Here is a 12,030-nt window from a genome sequence, read left to right on the forward strand (position 1 = left end):
CCGCTGATCGGGCCAGGATCGCAGATCGGACCCCTGGATCTTTGCCTTAATGTATGTTTTGTTGCATTTGTATTTCTGAGCAAATCTTCAATAAAAAAAAAAAAAAAAAAAAAGGATCGCAGATCGGACAGCCACAGGTGTTTTCGGTAGTGACAGGCTGCATAAACTGGAACCGCCTCCGTGACGACACAAACTTTGCCCTTATTGGCTGAAGATTTTAGTCACACGCATGGCGTTTGTATCCCGGGCAGTTCCGATGCGGTATCTGCTAGTGATGGGAAGTTCGGCTCAATTAACTTATTCGATTCTTTCGAACTGTCCGTTGTAATGAATCGATTCTAAAACCGATTCTATGATTCATTTTTTTCCGTCTTTTTTTGCGCCTGATCATATGACTCAACGAATTGTGGGATCGGATAATAAATCTGTCTCAAGGTTACGTTGTTTGACAAAGACAGCGCTGGTGTTCAACAAAAATGTTCAGCTTGACTATTCACAATAAAAAAAGCAATATATAAAAAGCAGAAAGGTTGTCGATGCTGAATAATATATGTGTATATATAGTTCTTATTTTCTTTACTTACCAAATACCAAATTCATGTGCATGAGTATCAAGGACTACATCAGTTAACAACAACTGCAATATTACCAATACAATCACACATACCCATACAATGAGCATAAGTAAACTTGCATACGTTGTTGTATAAACGTCAAAGTTAATAAATATCTTAGTTTGTTCTTTGATGAAAGACATATAGTTTTATTATACAGAAATGCAATAATTTACTATTGTGATGAATGATGAAGAGCTGCTTTTATTTTATTCCTTTTAACAGCGTAACTGCATTTCCGCAGTAAACTAGACTAGACTGCCAAACCATAGTGTAATTCAGCTCACAAGAATATTTTCTATTGTGCAGTGTAGAAGTTCACAATAGCTTTGGTGCCAATGCCAAAACTCTTGGGGCACCTTAGAAAATGCAGTCGCTGCTGAGCTTTCCTGAGAATACATTTATTATTAATTAGTGACTGTGTAAGTGTATTTGTAATGTGTATACAGAGGTATCTAAAATTATGGAGATCTACATAAATATAAATAAATAAAATAGACAACCTCTATAGTATTAAAAAGCCTTACACAAGCAGTGCACCAGTAATTAAAAATACATAGAATAGATACGGTACTGTAGTGACAATGAAACCCATACAATAAAACATATTTCTAAATGTGGTCTCATACAGTGAGCCCTACAATGATGTGCATGACGCTACAAGAAACACATGACCTTGATTTACGGCGGTGCTGACTGTTCAGCAATCTCACTGTTCCTCAGACGTGTCGTACGAGAATTAATACACTTTTAGAGATCTGCCGGCGGCTGCAGGGGTGGAGTATAAACTAACTGCAGCCAAGTCGGACAACTTCTACTTGTCGTAGTGTGCGAGATCTGACTGCAATGGCCGCACTGCCAGAAGGGTGTAGATAAATCTATACAAATATCACCTGCATGCACATTATTTCTTTTACAATAACCAACTCCTGATCCAACTGTTAGCAGTGAAAAAAAACTATTGTGTATAGTGGCCCTGTGTAAAAAGATAGCTGCCAGAAAAAAGATTAAATACATTTATTTCAAGGATTCAAAGTTTTTATTGTCATGTACAGAGTGCAATGCAATTCTTACTTGAATGCCTTCTTCATAGACAGTGTGAACCAGGATGTTATGTGAGGTCGTGATGGTTCATAGGGACCTACTTCTCCTGTGTGTTACAACATCTATACCTTCTAAAGAGGTAAATCTGAAATGTCAGTTTTGGAATTACTGTAACTACAGTATGGTAAAAATGAAATAAATTAATGGTATTCAAGTATTTGATGAATTTGTAAATAATCATTAAATAGTATAAAAGAAACCTTATAGAAATTTGCTGTACATTTACAAGATGACCAAACCACCACCCTTTCCCCCATGTCATGGTCCAATTGTTTCACTAGATATTGTCATATGCGAAGAAGCTACACATCACCCAACCCTATACTGTACAATGAATTATGAATGCAACAATACCACTGTTTTTTCCCCTTTATGTTTTCTATTTGTTGATTTGCTTAGGGTATTCAGGTTAACTATTGAGCCTGCTGATGCTGTATTTGTTCTTTGTTGAAGATGACCACTGAGAAGACTCCAACACTGTGTCCAGAAAAGGTAAACTGGTGATGCAAAAGCTTATGCAAAGATTTTTTTTGCTCATGTAACTTTTTTAAACCCTAACCTGACTAATGCAAAATTTCAAAGGCTTCTGGGTTAGGGCTAACCCTTGAGAAATGTGAAAATGGAAACACGTATGAATTAACCCATGCACTTAAATTAATTTTTTATCAATTTACGATTAAGTAAGACACAGCATGGTTATTTAAAAGAGACTTTTGATACTGGCCATATTAAGATCCAACACCTTGTAAAAGTTTTGAAATAAAAATATACATCAATGACCTTTTAGCATTGTGTAGTAAAAATCGGATTATAGATGAATATAAATATCACTTCACAGATATTTATAGTAATCTGTGTCATTTGATATCATTCACAGTACAATTAATTGGTTTAATATTGAAATTTTTTATTACATTTTTTTTACACTGCCAAAGACATCAACTGGTATTCACAACAGTATCCTGCCTGGACAAATGTCTGGAGTGCACAGGATCTGTATCTGCATTTAAATGGCTTGGATATAAATGCACAGGTAGGGAATTTAATCAAACAGTGCAAAGAACAATGGAGGGAAAAGTTGAACGGTTCATACTTCTTGCATGTTTTGTTTTATGTATTTATTACAAACCTTGAACCCAAGCAGATTAAAATGTTGGAGAACATTTTGTGATTCCCCAACAGACATTTTAGTGGTACTGTGGGTGAGAAACTTTAAAAGATTTGCAGTTCTACATGTTTTATGTTTTGTTATAGCGTGTTCTGGGATCTGGCATAAATCTTGCTTCAAACGATTTATAGATAATCAACCCATGGTGAGTAGACACTTAGTCGACGCTTTCTGCTCTATGTTTTTTTCTATAATATAATATAATATAATATAATATAATATAATATAATATAATATAATATAATATAATATAATGTGTGCGTGTTTTTAAAAATCTTTTACCGTTAAATGGTGCCATCCATCTCTTGTAAAAACATTCTCTATCACTGTTTTAGGAGGTATCAGATTCTTGTTGTTCTGAGGATGAGCTATTTACAGACAAACAAGATTTAAAAGACAATGCTTCAGATGAAGATAACATATCACAGTCAGTGAGCATATCAGGGACCGATGAGGATTATGTACCAGATTCCGAGTCAGAAAGTGATAATGGTTCAGACACAAGCATCCAACCTCCTGAGGAAGTTTCAGTTGTTTTGCTGTATCATCAGATGCTGCAGCAACATTGAATGCTTGTTGGGTTGAAATTGTATATATTATCACTCACGTGTATTCTCAAGGATGCATAACTTGTTCCATGTAGCACCTGTGTAAATGCTCAACAGTAACTTTCTATCACGTGCAGCAGACGAGGCCACCTCTGACGCACGTTCTGTTGTTCCTGTTCCCACTCCCACATTCCCATTGGTTCCATCCCATTCTAAAATGTTGTTCACACCCACAATGTAACCTGATATCAGTATGTTTACCTTATAGTATAAATAAACTCTGTCGAGGGGCCACACCTTTGTAGCTCACACTGAGGTGGGGTTGCCCTTGCAGCAAGTAAATCAGCGCGTGTCTCATACTCTGTGGGCCAGCAGCCGGGGGGGGGCTGATCACTCTCCCCGACATAAATCTTGGTCCTTCGAGCCGGATTCACAAACCAGTGATCCGTGGGGATCGGGAATCCTGAGGACATCACCAGGGCGCCGAGAGGAGCGACACCGAAGTCTGTCGACAGCCGCTCGTCTAAGACGGGTCGAGAAAGTCCTGGAACGTGAGAATTCGTGACCAGGCCGGTGGTTAGGACTGCGCTCGACGCCTGGTGATGCCTGACGGACCCCGACCGTCGTGACTGACCCCAGAGGTGAGACGTTTGGTTATATTTTGCCGAAAGGAAATAGTTTGGTTATATTTCGCCGAAAGGAAATAATCTAAATTTGGTTATATTTCGCCGAAAGGAAATAATCTAAATTGGTTATATTTCGCCGAAAGGAAATAGTTGAATTAGAATTTAATTGACCTGTTAATTGACAAAGGCTAGAGTTGGCCGTAATCAACCGGGTATGAATGTTTGTGTGAATGTGGAGGACTAAGTGATTTATAGAATCCTAGGCTGATTCTACCAGTCCTGTTGTTTCTTTGCCTGAGAAGAAAGACGTACTGGTGATTGGGAGATCAAGGACGGGTTCCATCCCTGAAAACTGACACCGCTGCACAGATAGTGTGCAGTAGAAGGCCGTGTTAGTGTCCTCTCCCTAATCTCGTGCCAGAGAATTTCTGCTCAGGACCCTTGTAGTAATAACAATAGACAAGTAAAAGGATGGGAAAGGGGCAAAGTAAACAGCCATCCTTAGAGGGAGATGAAAAGTTTATGGAAGGATATGTAGAAGGAGCAGGGACTATAAGTAATCAAAGGTGGAGAAGAAAGCATGGGTTTGGAGGAAGCCTCCATACGACAGACCTTCTCAAGTTACAAAGTGATTTAAAATTAGAAATGTTGCGCACTAAAAATAGCGGAAAGTTGGACAGACGGAAGAAGGAGTACAAGCTGTCAGAAAAATGGTTGGAACAAAGTAAATTAAGAGAAGCAACTAGACAGGAAAAAAAAGGAAAAAGGAAAGAAAAACTTGCAGCCGTAGCACTAGTTACTCCTGATGAGGAAAGTGCAGCAAAGACCCCACATAGACAGCAAACACCTACCGCTCCTCCGCTGTCGCAGCTGACATCGGAAGCAGCACCAAAAGACAAGCTGATAGCAGCACCTAGAACGCTGACACCACATTCTGCTCCATTAGTGCCATTGGCACCAGAATCTCCTTTCCATCCAATGGTGACCCGAAGCAGGGATCCTTCACTGTATCCAGTGAAAGATTTAGAGTCATGCAAAACTAAATTCCACCCCAGTAGCGGAGATGGGGCATCAACCCCAGAGTTCCAATGCCCCATGGTGGAAGTCGCGAATCCTGATAGGGGGCAGGACGGAACAGGTCCCGAAACAATGTTAGTGTACAGACCCTGGACAGCTGAGGATAGGTCAGCTGCTTTAAAAGGGATACCCCCTGTTGAGGAAGGTGTAGGAGAATTTTGGGAAGCGGTGTTAGAACTTCAAGGCAGTTTCCACCTAAATGGGAGAGAAATGTTCCAGTGCCTGAGGCAACTGTTTAATCACAAATGGGGCAGAGTTGCAGGAGATTTCACAGGGCATGCGCACGACGGAACACCCCTCCCGCATGATTCATCCGCCCTGAGACACAGCCTAAGGCAGCTAGAAGAAAGAGTCAGAGAAAGATTTTCAAGGAGAGCAGATTACGGTAAAATCTCACAATGCAGACAGAAAGAAGGGGAAGAGCCAGAAGACTTCCTAGACAGATTGAGACCAGTTTTCAGAAGTAATTCAGGCATTCCCCCAGATAGTGATGAGGCCGGAGTATACCAACAACAATTAAAAAGGGCATTCCTTGCCGGTCTAAACCCTGAACTTAAACATTGGGTCCATCAGAATACAGGCTCAGTGCAGCAAGCTATAGAGTACGCCCAGCACGCACAAAAAGCACAAAAACAAAAGGGAGAAGCGACCTTCGCAGCCTCTGGCGATACAATCGTAGTAGTCTATTCAGGCCCCCAGAGCAGGGGAAGTTACAGAGGCCGAGGAGGTAGAGGTCGAGGTCGAGGAAGAGGTGGTAGGCCAGAAAACTCGCCTCAGTATGATAACAAATGCTGGAATTGTGGAAAACCAGGTCATATAGCTAGGCATTGTAGAACTAAACGTGTAAATAACCCAAACTCGACAGAAAATGATCAGTGACGCCAAGCTGAGAAACCGCAGGCACCACTTCCCCCACCCCCGCTAGGGCCCCCACTAGATAGGGAGGAGGAGGAGGTTGACCTTCAAGCGGTGTGCCAACTGATAGCGCTTAAACAGCCTGCAGAACTGCCTCGACGGCGGATTATTATAAATGGACAGACATATGATTGTTTATGTGACACGGGAACCTGTAGAACAGTATTAACTACAACTCCGCCAAAAGCAACGTTCTCTACTTCAACAGTATATGTGAGAACGGCCGGAGGGCAATCTGAGACCCATCAATTAACTAATCCCATAACGGTAAAAGATGAAGAGACAGGGACAGAGTGTGAGGTCCAGGTTCTGGTGAGCCCGTCATGCCCAGTAAACTTACTAGGAAGAGACCTTATGGTCCAGATGGGCATAAGCATTGTTGCCACGACCACAGGCATGAAAGCAATAATAGACAGGCAAGCTCTAGTGGTCCATGGATCGTCAGTTCCGCAGTATTATTGGTCTCTGGACCTAGGCCAAACACCACAAGCTCGGGAGTTGCTAAGGAAAACTAGAGTAAAGCAGGGAGTAGATAAGGTCCAATTTATGCCCGACGATGGCCTTCATGTGACCATGTGGTACAAACCCACACCTGGCCCCGACTACCGATATGATCGGCAGTTTCACGCTATGGGACCACCCCAGGTCACATTGCAGTATCTGTATGTTAATCCCACGACTGGCTGTGCTGCAGCTTCAGTGTTATTGGATCCTAAACAACAAAATTTATTTAGGGAAAAGGTGCCCCATGTGTCATTATCAAAGCCACCCCAGGGTAGATGGCAAGATCTCAGGTATTTTGTGGAAGATGCCTCTCACAGATCTGCGTCTTATCAGCCAGACCCAAATTCAGATTGGAAACATGATAGAAGCACAGGGGTTTGGAGGTTCCCCCTCGGATGGAGAATTAAAGTCACACCTGTGACACATTTAGACGAACCTGAATGACAAGATCTATTATCAGCTGAGGCAACGGAGGACCCAGAACTGAGCCACATTCCTGAGGGACTGTGGTCCAACTCCCCTACGGATGTAGGATTGATTAAAGGGTTCCCTCCTTACAAAGTGACCCTGAGATCAGATCACCGCCCAGTGGTACGTCAGTACCCATTAAAGCCTGAAGCTGAACAAGGCATAGCCCCAATAGTGCAAGACATGCTGGCATCAGGGATACTGAGGGGGGCGCCAGAGTCCACGTGTAATACCCCTATTTTCCCAGTGCAAAAAGCGAATACGGGTAAATGGAGAATGGTACAGGATCTGAGACTAATCAATGACATCGTGCAACATGCAGCACCAGATGTCCCAAACCCCCATCTCCTACTCAATTCATTGACACCAGAAAAAAAATATTTTTCGGTAGTGGATCTGAGCAATGCGTTCTTCTCAGTGCCCCTACATCCAGAGTCACAACATTTGTTTGGTTTTACCTATAGGGGACAAAAGTATACATATACCAGACTCCCACAAGGGTTCTCAGAAAGTCCACATCTGTACACCATGGCCCTCAGGTACTCAATGAGCACATGTCCCACGCCAGCCCATAGTCAGGTGTTACTATACGTGGACGACATACTGATAGCCTCAGACACAGAACAACACTGTAAAGAAGCTACACTAACAGTATTAAGGCATCTGTACGAAACCGGACATAAGGCATCAAAACAGAAATTACAATACTGCCAGACTGAAGTAGTGTATCTAGGACATAGACTCTCCCAGTATGGTCGTTCACTGCTAGAATCCAGAAAAAAGGCAATACAGGAAGCACCCAAACCACACACGAAGCAACAGATGATGTCCTTTTTAGGACTCTGCAACTACTGCAGGGCATGGCTTCCAGATTATGCAGCCTTGGTCCAACCTTTACAATCCCTAATATACGGGAAAGACATGGCCCTAAGGGACAAAATTGAGTGGACCAGAGAAGGGGAAGCAGCATTCACAAACCTTAAACTAAAGCTGCAAACCAACACCACATTGGCTCTGCCAGACTACAAACAGCCCTTCACCCTATGTGTTGACGCGAGTCAAGGCTACATGAAAGCCGTATTGACACAGCCTTTCGGGTCTAAAGACAGACCATTGGCATTTTACTCCAAACGCTTAGGTGCGGTTGCAGCAGGTTTCCCCCGATGCCTACAGGCCTGTGCAGCAGCAGCGGAAGCTGTAACAATGTCAGCAGAATTAGTGTTATGCCACCCGCTCACTTTGAAAGTTCCACACTCAGTTTCATTGATACTGTTACAGACACCACTCCCTTTCCTGACACATGCTAGACACCTCACTCTAGTTTCACTTTTACTTTCACAACCAAATATCACATTGCAGAGATGCGGCCCTTTAAATCCAAGTACTCTTCTTCCATCAGCTATGGATGGTGAACCACACTCATGCAAAGCCACAGTAGAGGAACAAACAAAACCAAGACATGATATTTCTCAAACGCCATTATCCAACTCAGTAACTGTGTTTGTTGATGGTTCGGCGTCTAAAGACAGTACCGGGAGAAATAAGGTCGGCTATGCTGTAGTTTTAACTGATAAAGTACTTGAAGCTAATGCACTTCCCCCGACATGTTCAGCCCAAGCAGCAGAATTGTATGCTGTCATCAGAGCACGTGAATTGCACAAAGACAGATCATTGACAATATACACTGATAGCCAATATGTGTTCGGAGCGGTTCACCATCACTCCAAAGTATGGAAGAACAGGGGATTTAAAACATCGCAGGGCACCTCTCTAGCACATACAAACCTGTTATTACGATTATTAGACGCTGTACAGCTACCATCTGCTATTGCAATATGTAAATGTAAAGCCCACCAAACTGACACCACCTTCACTACAGTAGGAAATAGTTTCGCAGACGCAACAGCAAAGGCAGCAGCTCAGAAACAACCTACATTGAAAATGACGGATCTCCTACTGATTGATGCAGATATACTATGTGATTCTCAAAAACATGCGCCGCTCTCAGAAGTAAAAGCCTGGCTCAATAGAGGAGCAATCCAGATTAATGATATCTACCACATCAATGATAAGCCCGTACTTCCAAAAAATTTATACAAAACAGCAGCATTGGTGAGCCACGGGAATACCCATGTCTCAACAGGAGGGATGGTACATATAATACATCAACATTTCTATACTATAAATTTTTCTGATTATGCAAAAAACTTTTGTAGATCATGCCTTATCTGTTGTAAGCATAATTCACAGGGCAACCTGAGACCAAAGAGAGGACAGTTTCCGGTAGCAGAACACCCGTTTCAAATCATTCACATGGACTTTATAGAGCTGTCATGGTCACAGGGAAAAAAGTACTGTTTGGTAATAATTGATACATTCTCAAAGTGGGTCGAAATATACCCAGTAAAACACTGTGATGCGATAACGGTGGCAAAATGTCTGGTAGGCAGTTATTTCCCTACATATGGCATTCCCCAAACCATCAGATCGGATAACGGTACCCATTCTGTAAATCAAACAATGGACCTGTGCTCTCAAGCGCTAGGGTTTAAACTAAAGAATCATTGCGCATACCATCCTCAGAGTGCAGGATTAGTGGAAAGAACCAACGGTACCATAAAAACTAGGCTAAGAAAAACAGTGGAAGAGACAGGGAGGCCATGGCCAGAATGCTTATCTCTGGTAAAATTGTGGATGAGAATTACGCCAACCCCAGCAGGTCTTACGCCGTTCGAAATAGTGCATGGTAGGCCTTTTCCCCTAGCTACAGAGATGAGTGACATAACAAAGGCGCACAGGGAAACAACACTTGCGGATTGGATGAGCAAACTGCTGCGCACTCAAGAATTACAAAGACCCAGTAGTCTGCCAGTAAATTCTGCTTCTGTATTACAGGACAACCTAAAACCTGGAGATTGGGTTCTCGTCAAGGTCCTCCTTCGGAAGGACTGGAACTCTCCCAGGTGGGATGGCCCGTATCAAGTGCTCCTCACGACCCCGACAGCCGTGAAGATAGCGGAGCGACCATCGTGGATACACAGAAGTCACTGCAAGCTCATTAAACCCCTACAGGAGCCAGTACAACCGACGGAGTAGCAGTGGAAGTCCGCTACAAAGGCGCGGTAACCAATAGGGTGCCGACGTCTCAACCCGGTGAAGAAACCAACTGATCTGCACTCACTTTTAGAATGGCTCACTGTAAGCGGTTCCTGGTAACATGGCTTCTGGTCCTCCTGACTGTAGTCAGCGGGTTGCTTTTGTGGACGAGGTCCGCATCGGATAACACTCGCCACGCCCCCAGGTGGACGCACGATGGCTCCCATTTGAGACCTCTTACAACTAACCACTCACATCCCTATATGCAGAATTACTGGTATCGCTACGTACACGACACAGTTACGAAGTCCAATGTTTCCAACTGTTACATATGCTCACATATGCCCATACATGCGGAAGGTCCCACAATATATGCTAAGCCCATGAATAAATCCCAGGCTAAATGTGCATCTTCGTTTGGAGGGGTTGGATATCAGCATTCTGGTATCACCATTAATGACACGAATCCCTATGCCCCAGGACTTATTAATGGCACTTGTAATCTTCTGTTCTGGATCGACTTCAATGTCACTAAATCCAATTCCTTATTTCCATTCTCGGTTTTTATGAACAAGGACCCAGGAACATTTAACCATACAATGTGTTATGACCAGATGTATGGTACACGTCTTTTAGGTAACACCACGAACTGTGACCAAATTGCTGTTTCAGGTGAAGGTGCACCAGTCAACATGTCAGGCCCCAGCAATGGGTCCTATTGGGTGCAAGGTGTAGCCTGGTTATGTGGTAGTCGTGCCTACTTTGTGCTGCCACCCAATTGGTATGGGGTTTGCGCGCCCATCTTCATTTCAGATCATACCTTTATTGTATCAACCAGTTCTGTTTCAGGTTCCACTCGCAAACGACGTTCTACCACGCCAGCCCTACGGCCACATGATAGCGTGTGGGGAACTGATGTGCCCCCAGAGTTCAAACATTGGTCCACAAACCAGAAGGTTTTATTAGCACTGTTCCCCTGGGTCGGGGTAGCAAAGAACACTTTACGCCTGGAAACCATTGAGTATCGCTTAGGACTTTTTATTAATAATTCTATTGTGATTAATGAGCAACAAAATGCACAATTGGATGTCACGAGGCAAATGGTGATTCAAAACCGTATGGTGCTCGATATGTTAACAGCAGCCCAAGGGGGTGTTTGTGTTTTATTGAACAATACTTGTTGTACATACATTCCAGATAATGTCCATTCCCCTAATATGACTGAAGCCATGAACTGTCTCAGAGATCTTCGGAAAGCCATGGCCGAGGACTTTCACCCTAGCACATCTTGGTTTGATTGGCTATTTCAAGGGGGATGGCTCAGACTATTCAAATTTCTTGTAATAATGGTTATCACATGTTTGATTTTTCTTTGTATTCTTTCCATTTGCATTATACCATGTTGTAAAGCTGTGATTAGCAGAATGGTTGTTAATTCTTTTGTTGTAGCATACACTGCCCTGAGCCAACAAGAGTTCCTCGCTGATGAAGAACATGATGACACCGTTGTTTAGTGATGCCGTTCACAGAAAATGTTTAGGCAAGATGTGGATGGCGGATGTCGAATACACGGTTCATGATAAACAGGAGGGACTGTTGGGTTGAAATTGTATATATTATCACTCACGTGTATTCTCAAGGATGCATAACTTGTTCCATGTAGCACCTGTGTAAATGCTCAACAGTAACTTTCTATCACGTGCAGCAGACGAGGCCACCTCTGACGCACGTTCTGTTGTTCCTGTTCCCACTCCCACATTCCCATTGGTTCCATCCCATTCTAAAATGTTGTTCACACCCACAATGTAACCTGATATCAGTATGTTTACCTTATAGTATAAATAAACTCTGTCGAGGGGCCACACCTTTGTAGCTCACACTGAGGTGGGGTTGCCCTTGCAGCAAGTAAA

General features: G+C 43.0%; 1 long non-coding RNA gene across 1 annotated transcript; it reads left to right on the forward strand.

Moving 5' to 3' along the window:
- Positions 1 to 3,276: 3,276 nt before the first annotated feature.
- Positions 3,277 to 12,030, forward strand: LOC140591650 (uncharacterized). The gene is made up of 2 exons (XR_011991927.1): positions 3,277 to 4,075; positions 9,920 to 12,030. It is a non-coding gene; the product is annotated as an uncharacterized lncRNA (long non-coding RNA).

The sequence above is a fragment of the Paramormyrops kingsleyae genome, chromosome 6 (assembly GCF_048594095.1).
Source record: "Paramormyrops kingsleyae isolate MSU_618 chromosome 6, PKINGS_0.4, whole genome shotgun sequence".
NCBI lineage: Eukaryota > Metazoa > Chordata > Actinopteri > Osteoglossiformes > Mormyridae > Paramormyrops > Paramormyrops kingsleyae.